Source organism: Elgaria multicarinata, chromosome 1, assembly GCF_023053635.1.
Source record: "Elgaria multicarinata webbii isolate HBS135686 ecotype San Diego chromosome 1, rElgMul1.1.pri, whole genome shotgun sequence".
NCBI lineage: Eukaryota > Metazoa > Chordata > Lepidosauria > Squamata > Anguidae > Elgaria > Elgaria multicarinata.
The window spans coordinates 64,311,183-64,331,264 of record NC_086171.1 but is presented as its reverse complement, the minus strand read 5'-3'; the positions used below and the strand labels follow the sequence as shown (position 1 = coordinate 64,331,264).

The window sequence follows — 20,082 nt, the reverse complement described above, 5'->3', positions numbered from 1 at the left end:
TTATTTATTTACAACGTTTATATGCCACTCAATTATCTAACACAGATTCCAGAGCAGTGAACATAGCTATAAACTGTAAAAGAAAGAAGATTAAAAAAGCAAATTAAAATTAAAAAGATTGACACATATAGTGAAACCCTACACATGTCTGTAAGCCTTGCTGAGTTCAACAGGACCTACTCTATCCCAGGTAAGTGGATATAGAAGTGCAGCCTCATTGCAGTGTGGGTTAGTAGCTTTACAGCAGGGATAGTGAATGTATGGCCCTCCAGATATGATTGGACTGTAACTCCCATCATCCCCCCACCATTGGTGATGCTTGTTAAGGCACATTTTTAACTGTCTCCCAATGAAATTAATAGTACTTAACCTCCTTGAAGAAAACTATGGTGCTGTAGACAATCTCTGTGCCCTGGCTCAGAACTGGCATCTGTTTTCAGTGCTTGGGCTCAGGTTTGGGAGACATGAAGAATACATGAAAATGCCCCTGATCGTGTACAGAGTGCATTCCCCTCACTCACTCAAGAGAGCCTCTGCCACACATCAGCGACGAGGGAGAAATGCTTGCCAACGCCAAGCCAAGGTATCCTTTCCCCTAGGAATTAAGCGTCGCAGAAAATATCATTTAAAAACACAAAAGCAAACCAACAGCTTGCAGCAAAAGCCAAACATAAAGAGCTCTAGCATAGCTGGTGTCGTGGGCATCAATAATGACCCTTAAAAATAGTGTACAGAGAGAACAGTGGTGGCTGGTGGCTCCGATTTCGATGGGGCTGTAATTTCATTCTGGGAGACAATCAGAACCAGCCAGTACGCCAAAGGAGCTATCCAAGGTGCTGAACCTATTTTGGGGAGAGGACGGGATCGTAGCCCCACCGAAGTCGGAGCCACCACCCTCCACTGAAAGACGAGGTGAATGTGGACCGTGAGATGCTCTGGATCCCTTACGGAGTATCTACTCATGAAAACAGAGTATCCACACATTAAAAAAATAATCATCAGAACGCCTTGTGAGAAAGGGCCTGAAAAAGCGAACGCCGCCCGCCGCCGGGATACGAGCGGCAGGTCTCCGTCGTGCTGTGGGATCGCGCGCGGGTGTGGGGGAAGGAGGAGCCGCGGAGGAAGGAAGCCGCCCGCTGGCGCAAGCGACAGCCAGGCGCGCCTCGTGGTTGGCTCCTTCGGCTTGGTACCCAGAGAGGGGCGGCGCCGAGGGGGTGGAAGCCGCGGCAGCAGCAGCAGTAGCAGAGGCGGCGGCATTATCAACACAGGCGTCTTAAACGCTGCCGCCGCTTCTGCTGCTGCCGGCGCTGCTTGGACTAATGGTGGGGCTTCTGTGAGGGTGGACGGGGCGGGGAGCTTGCCTGGCCTGCCCTGCCCTGCCCGCACGCGCTCCTTCCCTCACTCGCGCGCCCTTCCACACACGCCTCTCTTCCGTGCCGTCGTGAGGAGGCGGAGGCACAAGGGCAAAAGGGGTCGGAGCGGCGCGGGGAACCCTGGAAAGGCCGGGGCGCTCCTTGACTGCAGCGCAAGAGCCCGGCAGGCGCCTAGCCATGAGCCGCACGTGTGGGATCTAAAGCCTCCCCTTGCTGCTGCTGCTGCTGCTACTGTGGAAGAGCATGCTCTGTGCCCAGCCCGGCTTTCTCCAGGTAAGGCGCAACGAGAGCTGCCCGGCTGCCTCTCACGGCTGGCCCTTCCCAATGGCACAGCTCACCTTGGCCAGCATCCCTCTCCCCTTCCGCCGCCCCCCGCCGCCCCCCACCTCAAGAGTGCAGCACTTTCCTCCTGACTCCCAATAAAGCAAAACGCGCCTTTTCTCTTCCACCTCCATCAGCCCTGGGAAGCCTAACTGGACTCTTGGCATAACTCACAGGATGTTGTCGTGGTTTTGGGTTCCTGCTCTGCAGCATTCTCTCTCTCTCTCTCTCTTTCTCTCCCTCTGCCTCTCCACCCCACCTCCTCCTTCCACTACTGGGCTTCTCTGTTGCTGTGGGTTTGGGATAAGGACGTATTATTCTGGCTGTTATGAAATAGCTCCCAGTAGAAAGCATCTTTCTACTGAGCTTGGGAGCGGCGGAGAAGAGGGCTCTGTGGTCCTTTGCCAAGTAGGGTTCTTTTCTTTCTTTCTTTTTTGAAAAAAAGAAAGACCTGATTGCCTGTGAGCAGGAGGAACAGAAATGGGCCTTTGGTTTACTGAGTTATAATAAGGGCGATCGCAATGGGCCAGGTATTGACAAGCCCTAAAAGACTCCTCCCTTCCTTCTTTCTTTCTTTTCTTCATCCTTTGATTTCATGAAAGATTTCCTTATTTTTCGGAAGGGAAATAAAAAATGGATGAGTGCAGAGTGACGGCAAATGTGTAGTTTTTTTACTCACTGGCTGGCACATGACTGAAGATGCAGCGAGGGGGAGGGTTGTGTTTATGTGTACGATACAGCATTTGTTTCTGAGCATTTTTAGACGGTGTACATCCCCTCCCCTTTATTTTGCTGGGCTGTTAAGGGAATTGGAAGTCCATCTGCCTATGCAAGAAGAGCCTTCTGTTGCTGGGAGGATGGAGGAAGGTGGTGTTCGTGTTTTCTTTGCATTCAGCATCTAGGTTTTGTGTGGTGCATGATTATAACAGTTGGCCTGTCAGTACTAGCAGTAGAATAACAGAGACATTCGTGAGAAGCCCCACGCTATATCGGTAGTCACATTAATTGGACAGGGTCGCTACAATCCTGTATCAGATTTTTGATGCTTGGGTTTCTTTTTTCTCTAAACAGCCTCTGGACTTGGTGTCAATGCAGCAAATTCTTAGTGAAGAGTTGTTTGCTTCTCTTCTCGTCTTCCCCCCTCCCCCTGCCTTGTTTCAAGTTAACGCATGACACATTTCAGTGACTCCAGTTAAGCACCTTTTCTGGTTTGTTTTCATATGCAGTTGAGGTTTAAGATCAGTGGTGCAACTGAGAATAATGCATTGGGGGGGGGGGAGTTTAACAACAACAATCTGTTCCTAGCTGCATAGCACAAATGCACATATATACAGAGCTCACTGGGTTTCAGTTTGTCCATTTCAGCCATGTGTGGTGTTTCCTCAAATGAAAGCAATTATTTTTCTCTGCTGGATCTGGCTGTTTACATTTTTTCTTTTTTAGAACTGCAGAGGCACCCCTGTTATGCTGCACTCAGCAGAAGTGCAGAGACGCTATACAGCAGTCAGTCGGGCTAGAAAGAGAACACTTCCCTTGGTTCCCCTTGCTGATTGTCCATGTTTTTAATAATCTGCCATCTGATTCAGTGGGGCGCATCCCTGGTCTGAAGAGAACAGCATTTGAGGAATAGAAAAAACTGCTGCCTGGAAGATGTAACATAGCAGGTGGTCAGCTGTGCCTTTGTTGAGCAGTGAACATACGAGGATTCTGGTTATTACAGTAATTCATTTTAGCTGGGGGATTCATTTGAAAATTTGGATTTTCCACTAAGAAGGGATTATCATTTTTCTGCCGTGTGTGTGTGTGTGTGTGTGTGTATGTTGTAAAGAAACGGAGTACAGTACAGCATGTGTCTTGGCTGCATTCTATACTTGTCTTTGCTATTTCCTCTAAAATACAGACATAATTATTCTTACATTGTGTGCTACTATTTTTATTCCTGTTCTGAGTAGAATTATACTCAGTAAGTGATGTACTTTAGTTAAAAAACCTGCCAATAGTTTGAAAAGACATGAGAAAAATCTGATTTGAGAACATGCTGTTTGAGTTTCCAAAGAGAACATTTAGTCACTTTTTTCTGCTTTTTTGTTATGTCGTCAAAAACAAATAGTTGATTGAGAGTGCTTGTTTTATTAAAATAGCAGACTGATTCTAATCAGACTTTGAAAAGTTTGGCAAATGAAAATGGGACTTATTCAGACTTTATGTATACATACCACTTTTTGGGTTTTTTTGTCCATTACAAATGGCTTTTTTTCTCCAACAAAAGTTATGGTTACAATTAATTCCTGTAAGTGCTGTTACAGCTTTTCATTAAACATATGTAGCATGTGAATATAGCAACAGACATCACTAGATACCATATGCAGTTTTCTTTTTGTCACCAAGGTTTCCTTTGGGCTTCCAAGCAGCTGGTAGATATTCCCCTCAACTCTTTCTGTACCTGCATGCTTATTTCAAAGCCTAGTGAGCCAGAGTTGTGTACTAAGATATCGCTGATAGCAGTTTTAAAACTGTGCTTTTCAAATGTGTTCCTGGGAATCCTTTGGCTCCTTGGCAGCTTATCAGGGGTTTCTTGATGAGAAGATTGGTAATGAAGAACAAGCTTCCCTGACAGACATCTTGCCCACCTGCCCATTTCAAATCTTCCCATGTGATGTGCAGCTGCAGGAGAGTGTTGGCTGTGTTTTAGAGCACACTCCAGGTCTTGCTGTCATGACCCCAAATTCCAGCAGCAACTCAGATATGGACACAGATATTAATTTAGAAACAGGTAAGGACACAAATGGTGAAAGCCCAGCAATGCTGATGGAGGAGGCCCTGAGCCTAAGCTTTGCTATTGATCTTCAGCCTGAGCCTAACAACCACGGAGCCTGGACCCACAGGGTCTTGTACTCCACCAAACCTGCTGACCAATGAGGCAGCATGTCAAGCATGAGCCATAGAGAGGTGACAGAGTGCTATACACCAGGCCAGAAGACTGTCCCTTTAAGACTTTGTACTCCTTAGTGCGGCGGGTGGGGTATGAAGCCTGAGAGAGGTAGTCAGGCTCAGATTGATCTCTTGTTGGAATCCTGATCCTGCCTGAACCCACACGGTCCATTTCCTCTCATTCCACCCCAGACTGCTTGGTAAACTCGTACCCTCTTGACCTGCCTGTGGGAAACCTTGTGGGAAACCCATTAGGTCAGGTGAGGTCAATGCTCCAAATGAACTGAGTGTGCCCCCTAGGATATGCCCAAGGATCCTCTGCAGTGCTTAGGAATTCCTTGGAAGACAAGTTGATGTGGAGAATTCCCTAAAGATAGAAAATTTGAAAAACACTATATTAGATTAAGCGGTGCATAATTATACTTGTGGAATCCATCTTTCTCCTTCAAGCCTTTTGCCTGCCCACAAAGTAAATGTGGGCCCCATGTAGCCCCCAGTCGTTGTTTGACTCCAACTCCCAACAGCCCCAACCAGCATGGCCAATGGCCAGAGCTGATGGCAGATGGAATCCAATAACCACAAGTTTCCCACTCCTTGGGTAAATGAAGCATGGCTACTTTGGGCAGCTGTCTCATTAGAATGTTGTGGCTTCTCCAAGATTAGGGTTGGGTTATTTGCTGTTCCGCAGCTCTGAAGCTGTGAATTGGCAACACATTTTTAACAGGGGCTGTCTTTTGAGTTGGGTGAGGTTTGGAAAGCCAGTGTCATTGGCATTGTTCATTACTTACTCCTGTGAGCCACAGTGCAGGCAGATGACTCTTCACCCCCTTCTGCTCTTCTGTTATGAATAGCAATAGAGGCTTTGACAGAGAGCTGCTCATACACATTTGCCTGTGTCTTGGATCATATAAAAGAGGCAGCATCTGAAACACATAATGAGAAAACGCTGCCAAAGCTTCTGTGGCTGTTCACACTATGGGGAGGGTTTTAAAGATCCATTTGTGTGTGTCTTGGCTCACTCCAGAGAAAATGGGTGAGACACATAGGGGGCCCTTTTGGATTGCGATCTGTGCTGGACACCACATTGGAAGCCCTTGGGAATAATGGGCTGGGCCTTCAGGATGCCAATTGCATATCCCTGTTCCAAATCATACTGAGGCTGGAATCTTAAGCGTATTTACTTATAATAAGGTCCATTGAAATGATGAGATTTATCTTAAAGTAAACATGGCTAGGATTTGGCTGTGTTAGCCGTGAGCCAGGAATCCCTTTTCAGATTCATGCTTCTTAGTAAGCATTATTTTAACGGAAGCCATCTCAAACAAAAGTGGTTAACTCATGTGATAGGGTTGGGTTTTTTTCCACCATAGCAAAGATCTTGCTGGCCCAAATTTATGGATGTCATAACATATTTGATTCATCTTAACTGGGTTTTTATGATAGAATGACATTACAGATATTCTCTTGCTGCCTATTTGTTCTTTATTCCAATATATTTCTTATGCCCTTTTCAAGTATATGCACCAATTAATATCTCTGTTTGGCCTTCTGTAGTTTGTCAAGGCAGTGATGGGACACAAATATTATAATAACTGCTTGAAATATTTCTTTCTAAAGCATAAACACAAAAGACACAGCTTTTGGGAAATCTGCTTTAAATGTATCTGTGCAAGCAGATCTGTCTATCTACTCCTGAATTGCTTCATTGGCACGGGCAGGAGGGAAGGAAAGATAATACTTGGGTATGGGAAACCTATGACTTTTTTCACCTGGGATATATTCTTGAACCGCGTAAGAATAGCAGTAAGGAAAATGTTATTTCAGTGCATAATTGAGGGCCATTGTGGCATCAGCAGACAGTAGATTGTTCCTGTCTCTCTAATGTCTATCCTGTTCCTAGCCTGATTCCTGTAGTTCTAGGAATTCTGCCTGAAACTGCCAGTCAGTCACTGGGTTAGATGGACAGTATGAGGCAGCTTCCTATGTTCTTATAAAACATCCTTAGGACAAAGCACAAAACTTTCCTGAGCTTACAGAACAGGTGGGATGATAGGACAATGAAGGTGTAGTCAATCGTCTTCACATATCCCTTGTGGATCAATGAAGCTCTTCTGCCAGAAGTATTCAACTCACCTAGTTCTCATCTGGTACAGAAAGGAAGAGTCTATGTGCCCTATACCTTCTCCCACCCTGGAATATATTGTGCCTCCTCCCAGATGCCCCTCCCCACACACACCTTGAGAACCTAGCAGTTTGAGAACCTAGCTGTAGGGATCACTTATCCCTTAGTAACAGAGAAGGAAATAGGAAGGTTAAAAGTGTATTCCAGTGGCTGCAGGGTTGTTTTTGGAGTGACCAAGAAACAGTGTTGTATGACATGTATGAGAGAGGTGTCTTAGAATCTGTGAGTTTATAATTTCAGATCCTAAGCTTTTTGGGGGGAAGGAGGGTTGTCTTTCCAGCCATTTCATCTTGACAGATCTACCACTCCTCTCTGCCAAATCCATCATATAATTTCACTTGCTCCTTTTGGAAGTGAAGTGGTTCATCTTAGCCTTTTTAAATCATAATTGTCCAAGATTTTCTCTAGAATCACTGAAATAGATGCATTTTATGCTGTCAGGAATCTTTGGGCTAAAGGAAAAATGCTGTATGCTGTGTGGCCTAAGTCGGGAGCCTATTCACTTCTGAAGGATAAGATGGGCCACCAGTAATGACATTTATTAGATGGTTTTGGAAGAGAGGATTGTTGCTTTGGTGGAAATCTTGTCATTTGTTCCAGAGTACACAGAAGACACTGTGCAAGCTATCCAGACTTGGAAAGATGGAAGAAAGATGGATGTGTCTCCTGGATAAGCAATTGTAGGTTTATGCACACATGCTGTCTTACTGGTTGATTGCCATACCAAGTTAGTAAATGCTGTATTTTTAGAGCTATTTTTCCAGAAACAAGCAAGAATCTGTAGAGTGTTTCTAAAATATCTGATGCTGAGGCATGCTTCACTCATATAGCTAAAAATATTTACTTTTAGACTAACAGTTTGGGTGTGCTTCCTTCAGTATCTCAATAAGGCACCTGTGCTGAGGTTTTGGTAATATGTAAACTTATTTAAATTGATCAATTGACTGATTAGTTGTTTCAAAAGCAGATAATTCATCAACTAAGTCTCCTTCAATTGGCTGGCAGTCCCAATTATTTCCACAGCTCCAATTCTTGGATCCCTGTGAATCTGAGCATTTAAAAAATGCAAACTAAGTGCACCTTAAAAAATGGAAAGCAAATGGCACTCCAAAGTGGATTATGTTCAGGGATCTTATGACGTGGGAAAGGTACTGAGGAATGCCTGACTACTGAAAGGTTGGGATTGGCTGTGCTGTAATAAACTGCCGCAAGTCTTCATTGCAAAGCACATGCCCATATAAAAGGAGAACAGCCTGTTAGTGTTTACAGAATGGTCCTAGGAGAGCTTGGAACCAGGGAGTCTATGGGGTTTATAGACCTTTCAGATAAATGAGTTTTGTATTATCCATCTTGAACCCTATCCAGGTGGAAATCAGGTATCACAGCACATACTTAAGCTATAGAATTCACTTCCATGAGATTTAGTGATGGCCACCGATTTGGATGGCTTTAGAAGATTGGACAAATTCATGGAAGATAAACCTATGAATGGCTACTAGTCCTGATTGCTATATACTACCTTCAAGTATCCAAGGCTGTATGTCCTATGTGCAGTGTACACTTGCTCCTGGAAGACATGGGGACGGTGCTTTTGTTCTCATGTCCTGCTTGTGGGTTTCCCATGGGCAGCTGGTTGGCCACTGTGTGAACAGAATGCTGGACTAGATGGACCCTTGGTCTGATCTAGATGGACCCTTGGTCTGATCTAGTATGGCTCTTCTATATCTAGATGAACCCTTGGTCTGATCTAGTATGGCTCTTCTTATGTTCTTATGTATGCTCTTGTCCTTATCAAGCTTTTTAAAGGATTGATAAGTGGTTGAACTTAACATTTTTTGCTGTTAGACCTAATTTTCCTACTGAGTTTAAGCCAATTTAGAGAGGTAATAATAATAACCACCACAACAACAATAATGTTCGAGAGCTTGCTAGAATTCCATATATTAACAATGCATCATACAGTCAGATTGTGTGTTAAAACAAGACAGAACAGGGATTCAATAGATGTTCAGATAAGACTTTGACTTCCTCCTCCTCCTCCTCTTCATCTTCTTTTTCTTCTTCTATTAGCCTGATCATTTCCCTTATATTGAATAAATAATGTCCAAGAGGCTAAGTAATGGTTTTATGAGTCATAGAGTTTTGTAACCTTTTTGTGGTTAGGACATCATGCACTTGGACAAAAGTGTTTGTTCCTGAGAGAGGTGCCTGGTTTTGCCAATTCTCTATAAAGGGAAATAATCATCTGGCAAGAGATTCTGCAGCGAAAGATGTTGTTTCGTTCCTCTTGTGCTTGCTTCAGCACTGCCTTGAACAAAGTGGACACAGTGCTACCAAAGACTTATCTATTCTAAGTCAGTAACCAACTTTACAGAAGGGCTGCTAAGAGAAAAGGTTTGAGGGTGATGGACCATATCCTGCTCCATTCCCAAAGCAGACGGCTGAAAAACCACACTCCACAGCCACCACACTCTCCATGACCTTGTCTTGCATCTGGTTGAGAACTGGTGGAGTAGACCAGCCACTGGCACTAGATCCTCCCAACTGTTGGTCAATATTATTAGTAATAAGAATGATGTAGGTTTCTAACTATACACAGAGTGCAGAAAGCTCATTTCAGCAAGTATCTCAAACTGAATTTGATTCTGAGGCCTCTTTTCAGCCAAGTGCCCTCCGAATTAAGTGGAAGTTTATAGTGGGAAGCATCCCAAAATATTGGATGCTTTGGTTCAGAAGCAGTAACCTTTTATGTGTTCATGCTGTGTCATCTCAAGCATGAAAAAGGGAGGTACTGTTTCCCATCTGTTAAAACGTATGTTTATAAAATAATATCAGTACAATAATTTGGGAAGTAAATCTCAAATAGTAATCTCAGTGTCCTTATGAACACACTTGACATTCAGTGTTCTTTTTATAGAAATCCAGTAGATGTCCATGGAAGAAAATGCTTGCATGTAAGATAAAGAGGCACTGCTTTGACATCTTGGTTATATTTTTAGATTATTTATTTAATAAGCTCTTTTCCTCTCATTTAAAGCATTATAGATGTTTCCTGTAGTTTTGTACAGCAGCTGGTGGGGCACCACCATCACTTGTTTTTGAAAAATTCCAGTTTATAAACTGATCTAGGCTGTGAGATAGACACACATGTCTCACAAAGAAATGGAACAGAATCTCCCCTGCATTGATTGCTTCTTTAGCCTTGAATGAAAGAAAGCATTACTCAGTTGCATTCAGTTGTGTTTACATTTATGATTGTTGGGCTGTGCTATGCTGTCAAATAGGGGTGTTTATTACAGAAGTGGTGTGAGTGGATAAATACATGGATAGATGGTGTGCTTTTCTTGAAGCCTATGCATGACTCCCCACCCCTTTTTTTAAAATGAATGGTATACCTGATGGAAAAAATGATGACATTCCTATATATGTAATGTTTTCCTCCCCATGATTTTTTTTTGGTTCTGTTTTATTAATATTCACAATAAAAAAGAGGAAAATAATAATAATAATAATAATAATAATAATAATAATAATAATAATAATGATGATGATGCCAGTCAGAGGGCTTGGTGGCCTCTGCACTGCCTGCATGAAATAAATAATTGTAAACTCTTTGTCGTGCCTCCACTGGCTTCTTCCGATGTGGCGGATAGCTGCTGCTGCAACTGCAGACCATTAAATTCTGGTCCCGGGCGGCAGCATGATTTTCAAAACTGCATGTGTGTGCTGGTACCTTTCACTGTGAGGAAAGGCTTACCATAGGGGTGTGTTCCCCTCACATTTTTTTTAAGAGCTCAGCTCAGGTGCTTAGCCTGAGCTGAACAATCAGAATAGACCCTTTCCTTCCAAAGGGAGCAAGAATAATGAAAATGCTGCTGTTTGGCTTTAATGATCTATACTTTTCCTTATCCCAATCCTACCTCAGAAACCTTTCCAGTCCAGATCAATCCTTTTCTGAAAACCCTTCCTTAAACATGCAATCCCTTCCATCCTAATTTTTTTTTTAATGGTTGAATCTTGCTGGTGTCTGTATCTGTTCTTGACCTAGGTGTAGCTGCATTTGATTAAGTTCGGTGTTCCTTTGTTTTTGAAAGTGTCTGTGTGTTTATGAGTAGTACTGTTATCTGTCTGACTTGGTGTCTGGGCTCTTTGTGTGTGTTTTGTGTCTGTGGAACACACGCAGTAGTATAGCATGCACAAGCGCTGCATTAGTTTATACTTTCAAATTTCAGTGAAATTTCAATCACTCCATCAAAGATGAAGGAGGAGTGTGACAACTCTTGTGTTGCTCCCGAGGCACTTTCTAGTAGGGGTGTGCTCCGCTCCGTTACAGATCCCTGGATCTGAAGCTGAGCGGGCTGATTTGGACCTCTGAAGCCCTTTTCCGGAGCGGATTGGGGGAGGTCTGGATTGGCTCGAAGCAGTTCGGAACAGTCCAAAGCGGTTTGGAATGGTCTGAAGCTCCGGACTCAGGTAAGTGGAGGGAGGGGGGGCTTACCTGGTGCAGGCGCCGTAGTCTATGCGGCGACGGAGCCAGGTAAGGGGGGAGAGGCTTATCTGTGTCCGTAGTGGTCCGGGCAGCAGCTTCAACTGCGGCCCAGGCCAGAAATAGGCCATGGCCTGCTTCTGGCTTGAGGCCTGGGCTGCAGTTGAAGCTGCCGCCTGTACCGTTATGGACGCAGGTAAGGGGGAGGGGGGCTTACCTGGCGGCAGCGCCTCCGCAGTCCGTGCGGCGACAGCGGCGGAGCCAGGTAAGGGGGGGAGGGGGGCTTACCTGCATCCGTAGTGGTCCAGGTGGTGGCTTCAACTGCGGCCCAGGCCTCAAGCCTCTCTCAGGTTTGGAGAGAACAGGTATTCCTTATGTTCTACTATTTTCTGAGTGCTCTGACATGGGATGGCCCCAAGATGCTACGGAATATTATCTAGCCTGTGGGGGTCCTGCCAAATTTTAATCAATGTGTGTAAAAGATTTGTCCACATTTTTCTTGTAAGGGAAAGTAAACTAAATATTCTCAAATTGTAAGAAGTAAAGAAGAGCCCATATCTTAGGCCCTACCCAGACCTACCTCATAGTCCGCAACAGAGGAGGGAAAATCTCGCCTTGTGATTAACGTGCTTGCGGCCTGGTCTTCCGGTTTGAGCCTCAGTCTCAGTTGAAGCCGCTGCCGGACCGCAACGGAGGCAGGTAAGCCCCCCTCCCCTCTGCCGCCTTACCTGGCTCTGCCGCCGTCGCCACACGGACTGCAGCAGCGCCAGGTAAGCCCCCACTTACCTTTTTTTCGGAGCTCTGGATCGAGGCAAAGAATCTGCTTGGTCTCATCCTCTTCGCCTCGATTCGCAGGCCCCCCCCGACCCACTTTGTCTCCGCCTTTGTTGGAGGCTAATCAGGCTGCCTCGCTATTGCTTCTACGCTCCGAAGTGAAGCGGAGCACAGCCCTAGTTCATAGTTGTAGCATTAGGCGGCAAATTGTGAGTTAATAAAGTATTATTACCTTCCCAGGGAAGGTCCCCCCGTACTTAACTTCTGTCACCTCATATGAGCTGAGATGGCTTATGACTCTGTGCAGACTGAATTCACTCCAGCTGATAGAAGTGAAGGCACGCTATAGGTCCCACTACAGTGTAAAAGCAGATCGCCCAGCTGGCTGTCTTAAGGCAGAGGACATGCTACACTTCCTAGTAGAGTGCCCATTGTACGCAGAGCTGTGGAAACAATATCTTGAGCCCTTTATTGTTGGGTTCAATTATATCTCCTCTGCAAGCATAATTCTAACACTTCTGGCTGGTACAGACTATTCCACGTCATATAGGACTGCCAAGTTTGTCAAACAAGCTCTGGAGAAACGAAACTCACTTATTAATATGATATGTCAGCAAATATTGTCCAGGATCATAAGATGTTTTAACCTGCTCTTGTTAGCCATTTTATTAACACTTTGTATTTTGGTATTACCTCTGGCGTGAGGAGTATTTTATTATGTTTCTGTATGTGACCGGCTAATAAGCAATAAACTGTTGTTGTTGTTGTTGTTGTTGATTTGTGGGGATGCGCACTGCATGTGAGCTGATTCAACTTTACAGAAGCAACGTATGAATTTCCTGGTTGTACGCTGTTCGTATGACATTCAAATCTGGATGCTTTGGGTTGTTCATGAGTTGAACAACCCAGAGCTAACTTATGATTAGTTCTTAGGTTAACTTTGGGTTGTTTAACCGATGAAGAACCCAAAGTGTCCAGGTTTGCATATCACACAACAACATACAGTTGGGCTGATTGGAGGTTGATTATGCAAACTGGGAGCAGCTCATGTGTGGTTCACATCCCCTCAAATCGTGGGTTAATTAAGCCACAATTTGCTGCCAAATGCTGCCATGACGGGTGAACAACTCCACTGTTACATCATTCTTTCTTTGGTTTTTTATATGAAACACCCCAGCTATGCCTTAGTACATGTGCTCAGTAACTGAGAAAGCTAAATGGCATCAACTTGATTATAGAACTTGATTACCTTGAGGGAGGTAACTTGTGTGGCAAAATAGATTTCCAGCTCCCTGGCCATATTCTGGAAAATAAAGTAGCCCCTGAGAATACAGAAGTTGTCCATCCTTGCTTTGACCAATGACCTGGTAATTCTTGTCTTTTGAGGGTTGATTCCCATGACCAGATTGTATGGCAATGTTTATGCTGGTTGCCTTCTATTGCATTGACAGAGTGAGAAGCGTCTTGGCCCTTAGATAAGTTTTATACAAACTGTTTATACAAAGTAATATATCATCTGGTAGCTGCAGTTATCTCTCACGTAATATGGTTTTGTGACTCATCCCTGACTCAAGTCTGGCTTTGAAGGAACTCAGCCCAAGTTTTAAGTTTCCCTGAGTCAAGGTTGGGTTTTACAAAAGAGCTTTCTGCAACATTGAATTTCTATGCATTATAGGGAAAGCTGTTTATGTGAACGGCATGCTGCTATGGGGAAATGGGAGAATCTAGGAAAAGTGTGTCCTGTCTAGACAATGTTAGCATCTAAACTTATTGGGCTTTCTTGTGGCTACACAAGAGAAAATCACTTCTAAATCTTCCAGGATATATGTATGTGTAGATACATAGTTAACTAAAACTATTTGTAGAACTAGACTGAAAAATGGGAAATTTTGGTTCACAGTCTCATTTGGTGAGAGCAACTGTCCAAGTTGCTTGGCACCTTTTGGGTAATTTTGGCATCAGGGCATGTTTGGTGCCTTCCAGGTATTTTGTTACTAATATCAGAATATATGTCAAAATTGCCCATCCCAAAAATTGCCATATGTATAACATGGGAGCTAAAAGTAGGCTTGCCCCCTGTCTTCTTTCTCTTCCATATCATCCTGTATCATGGAAGGGGAGGTACTGTTAGCGGGTGGTTCATCAGTCCGGCGAGGTGATGTTTGCCCTGTCCTGGACGGGGTTGCACTCTCCCTAAAGGATCGGGTCCGTAGTTTGGGGGTGCTCTTGGATCCAGAACTGTCACTTGAGGCACAGGTGAACTCAGTGGCAAAGAGCACCTTTTATCAGCTTAGGTTGATATACCAACTACGCCCTTATCTGGACAGAGATAGCCTAGCTACAGTTATCCATGCTCTGATAACCTCTCGCTTGGATGACTGCAATGCGTTATACGTGGGGCTGCCTTTGAAAACGGTCCGGAAGCTTCAGCTGGTACAAAATAGGGCAGCAAGGTTACTAACAGGGACTGGCCGGCGAGATTACATTACGCCAGTCCTTTTCCAGCTTCATTGGCTGCCAGTCCAGGTCCGGGCCCAATTCAAAGTGCTGGTATTGACATTTAAAGCCCTAAACGGTTTGGGGCCAGGTTATCTGAAGAAATGCCTCCTCCCATATGTACCTACCCGGACCTTAAGATCATCTACAGGGGCCCTTCTCCGTGAGCCCCTGCCAAAGGAAGTGAGGCAGGTGGCTACTAGGGGAGGGCTTTCTCCGCTGTGGCACCCCGGTTGTGGAACGAGCTCCCCAGAGAGGTCCGCCTGGCGCCTACACTGTACTCCTTTCGTCGCCAGCTGGAGACCTTTTTATTCACTCAGTATTTTAACACTTAATTTTAACTTAAATTTAAATTTTACTGTTTTAACTCTGTATTTTAATCTTATATCAACTTTGCTGTGTGGTTTTATCCTGGTTGCGCTTTTTATACTGTATTTCGTAATTGTGTTTTTAACCTGTTGGGTGTTTTATTGTGGTTTTAATTTTTTGTGAACCGCCCAGAGAGCTTCGGCTATTGGGCGGTATAAAAATGTAATAAATAAATAAATAAAATAAATAAAGGGGAGAAGAAATATAATGTTAAAAGATGTAGGGGTGCATTCCTGTATTCAACATCGAAAGAAAGGGCATTGAACAGATGAATAGCTGATTGTGTGCAAAAGAGCTATAGCAAAGAAGTCCTGAATACAAAGAGCTGGATTTGCAATTGGGTTTGGTAAGTTGAACTATTCCTTCCCCCTGCATTGGAAAAATAGTTTGGTCACTTTTGAGCCAAATTATGAGCTCCTTTTTTTATGCTGTTGCACTCTCAGTGATATCATTGGAGGCAAGACACAGCCCTAAACTTTCTCTCTAGCCCTCCATGATCTCCTTAGTCTCCCAAAACATCCTTCAAACTACCAACCCTGGCAGTTGAGGACTCCCTCTCCATGCCTTACCTGGTTGCTGCTATGTTGGCAGAGGCAGAAGGCAGATCTTTTTATTCATCACTGGTGCATGGGTCAATGCTATGCTAGTGCTCCATGTTCAAAGGTGGGACATACTTTCTGCCACAACTGCCTCAAAGCCACAGATGCCACACCCACTGCAACCAGTTAAGGGAAGGGGCACAGAGGAAATGTTAAGTGTATGGCCTTAGCTAGACCTAAGGTTTCTCCTGGGATCGTCCTGGAGTCATCCCTGTTCATGTAAATGACACACAGGATATCCCGGGAGCAGGCAGGGACAACCCTGGGATGATCCCGGGATAAACCTTAGGTCTAGCTAAGGCCTATGAATGGGGCTAGGAGATGAATGAATGAGAGACTTGAGTTGAGAGTAGGAGTAAAGGAGGGATGCTTATTTGGCTCAGATTGCAATCCAAGGTGGAAGAGAACTCTGGGTTTATTGTGTTTGCCTTGGATTGGAGGAGAGACTATCACAGATTTTAGTGACATCCCTTGAATTGAGTTTAGGATGTGAGATGCCCTTAGAGAAATTTCACCAGTTCCATCAAAATCGCTTGACTTGAAAGTACACTTCGGGCAAAATTTGGTGGCAACTCCAGTCCTGGTTCTTATGTCATCTTCGCTCATTGTGTAGAGACATTCTCCATCAGGTCATCCAGTGCTGCGGGAAACAGATGAGCCCCGCAGCACATCTTGAACTAACTTCCTGCCGTTCCTGTTTCTTTGCAAATCCCAGGTGGAGAAGTGCAGGTCACTTATGAGATATTTCGCCAGTCTTAATATTTTTTAGAAGACTTGTTTTGAAATTCATAAGATGTTTTGGCCAAGCAAGATGCTCACAATTTGCCTCAATACTTCTCTTTAGGCAAATCAACAAACCTACCTTGGTTTCAGATGGGCAGTTTTCTTAAATGTGTTCTGCTCTTTAATCTGGCAGCATCTTTGCACAACATTTCCTGGGAGCTCACCATGCTCCCAATTCAAGTTTTATTACTACAAGCTGCAGCTTAAGGAATAGTATGTGTAGAAGCAGAAAAAATAAATTTATTTCATTTATAAATTTATATCCTACCCTTTTGGAGCTTATGTACCACTCAGGGTGGCTAATAACAATTAAAACCAGCAATAAAAATGCAATACAATTCCAAATCAGCAATGTAATAAAAGCAGACAACTGTAGTAGATAAAACAAGGACATTGGATAAAACTTGCCTGTCCGATAAAACTAAAACCTGTCTAAACAGGAAGATATTTGGCATGCAGCAAAACGCTGTTAGGGTGCCAAGCTAGTCTCCCGGGGCAGCGAATTTCACAATCTAGGTGCTGTCACAGAGAAGTCCCTCTCTTTCATCCTCATCAACTACACTTCCACCCTAGCTAGGACATAGAGAAGGGCCTGTCTGTCAGTTCCTAGAGAATAGGCAGTCTGCTATGGGAGGATTCAACAGAACTCCAGAACATACAGAGGCATCTGTAGTGTGAGGCTCAGCGCAAACAGCAGAGCATATTTGCAGATCTGTCACCCAAACTTATGTTTGTGCAGACTAGCCTTTGCACAATGAAGCACTGAAGCAGAATGGAAGGAGCAAACATGAGTCTAGAGCTGTGGCTGGCTAGCAGTTCTCCTGGTAGCTTGGGATAAAGAGATGGCACTTACCAACAAATGCATTTATAGGGAAGTGGTGAATCAGTCAATGATATGAAATTTGTTAGGAGCTCTTTCCATTTGAAAATAGGTTGTTCTCAGCAAAAAGTACAGGTGTTTGCTCCAGAAAAGCCAATTTCTAGTGCCACCAGCTGAAGACTCATCAGAGGCAGTCATGTTGATATGAATCATTATCTGTTCTGGCTGGGTGGAACCACAAATGCCAGTGTGTGGCTATTTTCTTTATTCACAATTTTCTTTCTTTCTTTCTTTCTTTCTTTCTTTATTACATTTTTATACCGCCCAATAGCCGAAGCTCTCTGGGCGGTTCACAAAAATTTATTCACAATTTTTATTTAACCTTTACATTTCCAAATATAACCAAACTCACACAGAAAATAAATCCATAAAAATATAGAATTTTAAAAAAAGAAACTATACACACACACAATAAAATAATTGAATATAAAGTTATGCTCCTGGTCCAAATTATTCACAAAGGCTAATGCTGACCATATGACAGAATGTTTGTCAGGACAACGCTGTCTTCAGTAAACCACTCTCTTGAAGGAGACAACAGCTGTGAGGGCTTCAGTCCATTGTACTGCTGAGGGGCGAACCTTCTTCTTCTCCCCTGTAGTCTGAGTCTCTTAACCACCATGATAGCCCAGTGTGTGGTTATTTCTGAAAGTTTAATCAGGCAAATGGAGTGTCCCTCCTATAGTATAGAGTCAGCATCATGAGTCAGCAATAGTGCACATATACTGAGTCATGATGGTGACTGATGCCAGAATAGTAGGTGTATTTTTGAAATTAATACCATGGTCCTGATGTAAGCAAAATTCTTATTGAGGTGTGTGTATTTATTAGTCAGGTCAGATTTATTTATTTCTTCAACCAATTCCCCTGGGTAGTTTGCAGACTTATAAGTCAATACAATACGAAACGAAATGAAATAACATCAAATTTTAAAACATTTAAAAGTTGCTCAGATTGAGGACATGACTCTGAGGCCAGGATTTATAGAGCCTGGCATATCGGGATTGGCCCTTTGCTCAGCTGAGTAGAGGCTCAGGTAGTCTGGTACTGTAGTCTCACTGGCACCAAAGCTCAGCCTAGCTCACTTGTAATGGTGGCAAATCAAGGTTAATTAATCCAGAATTTGCCATGTTGTATACTGCATTCCACTTTGCATAATCAGCCTCCAATTGGCCCAATTGTGGGTTGCTGTGTGACATGCAAACCTGGACACTGCGTTGTTTGTGGGTTAAACAACTCAAAGTTAATTTAAGAACTAAATGTAGGTTAACTTTGGGTTGTTTTAACCCATGAATGACCCACAGTGTCCAGGTTTGCTTACATATCACACAACAATGTACAATCGGAGGCTGATTAACGGAAGTGGAAGAAGCGCGCATGTAGCTCGTAACCCAGTAAATTGTGGGTTAATTATTTTACCCACGACTTTCCACCATTACATGTCAGTCAGGTTGTAATGTGGTGGTAGTAAATTGCTGGAACCTAACCATTGGAGGCCCTGATTTGAGGGTGCTTTTAGATGAGGTGCTTATTCTGCAGTTGCCCAGGTCAAACAGAAATTTTTACCAGGGATCCAGATGTTGTTGTCTTCCACTTGTAACCCTGCTGTGTTATCCCACCACAACTTGCGTCTGTTTTCTTACCACAAAAAGATCTGTTAAGGAGAGAAAGATGGAATAGCTGCACACTGCCTTTCAACTGATAGCGCTACAGCTCTCTGGAAGTACTCTGAGATCTCACTAGGTGCCTTACATTCATGTGAGCCTCTCCACTTATTACATCTGTATCTCAAACTTCCTCCAAAGAGGTCAGGATGGAATATGTGATGTTACTTCATTTTATCATTGCAGCAATATGACTGTTCAATGATTGAGCATGGATTTTAATCCAGGACTCTCTCTTCAAAGTCCAGTGCTGTATGCCCCAAACATTGGTTCCTCTGGGCTAAATTCAGTCTGTAGCCAGTCTCCAGTTGACCTTCACCCATATCCTTGTGGAGACTAAACAGAGGTTTTGAACCCCAGCCAACTTTCTTCTTATGATTCTCTCTTTCCCATTGTAGGAAACATAGCAATTTCAAGCTTTTAGCTTTAGCCAGCAGTGAATTGGCTGACAGTAGAATGGGGAGAGAAGGAGAATGAGAGAATGGGATTTGGCCCCTAGAGTGTGCCCCAGATTGACCTATTGGTCAGTCTAACTGCTAACCCTAATGTTAATGATTACTTGCCATTTCACAGGCTAATAAGGTTAATTTAACCTGTTAAGTATTTGCAGTGCCAAGTCTAGATTCTTCAGTGATTATCTCACAATCAAGGGCTGGTGTAGCCCTCATTAAAAAAAATGCTCCAGGCCTTCACAGCTTGCAAGTTTCCTTTGCTTCTTGGAAGCAATACGGTGCTACAGTACAGAGTATGCAGTGCTTCAAGTTTGTTCTTCCTAGACTTATTTCTACAGTATTGCTAAGGTTCCACCCTTGAGATTTTCCTGGAAGCTGACGTATCATTCTCTATTCCGTTAATAGCTTTGATAAAGAAAAAAATAAGTGGGTAATTGCAAAGTGTCACAGTTATCTGCAGCATGGTTCATTATAAACGCAGTAATTTCTAGGTCACAGAATTTTCTTTATATCCCACACAATGGGAACAGAGATTAATAATTTTCTTAGAATAAGATGTAGTCTTTTCAAAGCCTACTAATATGATGTAGGCCAAAAAAAACCCCATAATGTGTATGTTTGGACAATTATACCAAGACAGTTGTAATTACTACTTTCCCCCAAAAGATCCTACATCAGCTATGTTAACTGAATGCTAAAATGCCTCTGGATGTGTATGTGTAATTGGGCAAAAGACAGAAGCAGATGCAGAATTCAAAATACTGGCTGTACA

At 43.6% G+C, this 20,082-nt stretch overlaps 1 protein-coding gene across 2 annotated transcripts in view; it reads left to right on the top strand.

Moving 5' to 3' along the window:
- Positions 1-1,556: 1,556 nt before the first annotated feature.
- Positions 1,557-20,082, top strand: part of HECW1 (HECT, C2 and WW domain containing E3 ubiquitin protein ligase 1) — a 241,410-nt gene continuing 222,884 nt past the window's right edge. For both annotated transcript variants that reach the window (XM_063129464.1, XM_063129455.1), the window contains exon 1: positions 1,557-1,646. The gene's annotated coding sequence lies outside the window, so the exon portion shown is untranslated. The remainder of the gene's footprint in view (positions 1,647-20,082) is intronic.